Here is a 1,163-nt window from a genome sequence, read left to right as displayed (position 1 = left end):
TCCTTCCTTCCCGCACGCCCCCGGCCTCCAGGGCCCACCTGGGACTGCTGCACGAAGGACTCTTTCCCCCGGCACAGCTCCTGCTGCAGCAGCTGCAGAGGGGCCCTGTCCTTCAGGGGCCGGGCGCTGGCCTGCTCAAGGGGCTGCAGAGGAGCCACCGGCTCAGCCCCAAGGCCATCAGCAGCATCCGTGGTCAAGGACTGCTTAGGAGTGGGGTGGGGGTAGCGCATGGAGTGGCAGGGAGCTCCCCAGAGCCTCCCATTGTCCTACTGGGGCTGCACCCCGCCACGCACTCACCCAGGTCAGGGCCGTGCAGCTCAAGTGCTCCGGGCACAAGGGCAGGAACTGCTGCCCCGGCCCCAGGAGGGCCCCCAGCTGCTCCCGCAGGTCCTGGTTCTGCCTTTTCTGGGGGTGGGGGCAGAGAGATGGGAACAGCCACTTCATAGGCAGGAGGTCGAAGTGGGCGGTGGTGGAGGGCTTGGGGCCTGGGAGGGCTGGGAGCGCACTCACCAGATTCTGGTTCTCCTGCTCCAGCTGGAGAAAGGACTGCTCTGCAGGCCCCAGGAGCATGCTCTGGAGCTGGGAGGGGGCTGCCCTGGGCGAGGCCGGGGTCCCTGCCCCCGGGGTCAGGGGCGGGCAAGGGCAGGGTCTGGGCCCTGAGCTGAGCCCCACCCCCTGCGTGGGTGTCCCCTGCTCTCGGCCTGAGTGCAGGGGCCAGCCCCACCCCAGCCCCGTCTCTACTTTTCCTTGTCTCACCTCCGCCGGGTGGTCTCCTGGCCTCTGTCGCTGCATCTCTCCCTCTTCAGCTGTGATAAAGTTCCCAGGTACCTCGTCACCGACCCTGGGCCCCCCATCCCCTGTCCCCGGGGCTGGGAAAGGCCTGGCAGACTCCACTGAGTGGGTGGAGCTGAGAGGCACCATGCAGGGCCACCTTACAAACCCCTGGCAGGGTGGGTCCAGGCATCCTCCATGGCTGCTCGAAGCTGGGGGTTGGGGGCACTGGGGGTGGGAGTGGCCACGGGGTCCCAGGGTTTTCGGCCCCTCCATACCTCCCTGTGGCCCCTTCCTGACTCCAGGCCTAGGCTTTGGCCTGGCCTGAGCTGCCACCCTCTTACAGATGGCCCTGTGAGCCATCTGCCCCTTGGGACTAGATCATGAGACAC

The sequence above is a fragment of the Neophocaena asiaeorientalis genome, unplaced genomic scaffold (genome assembly GCF_003031525.2).
Source record: "Neophocaena asiaeorientalis asiaeorientalis breed wild unplaced genomic scaffold, Neophocaena_asiaeorientalis_V1.1 scaffold110, whole genome shotgun sequence".
Taxonomy (NCBI): domain Eukaryota; kingdom Metazoa; phylum Chordata; class Mammalia; order Artiodactyla; family Phocoenidae; genus Neophocaena; species Neophocaena asiaeorientalis.
This window is presented reverse-complemented; position numbering follows the sequence as displayed.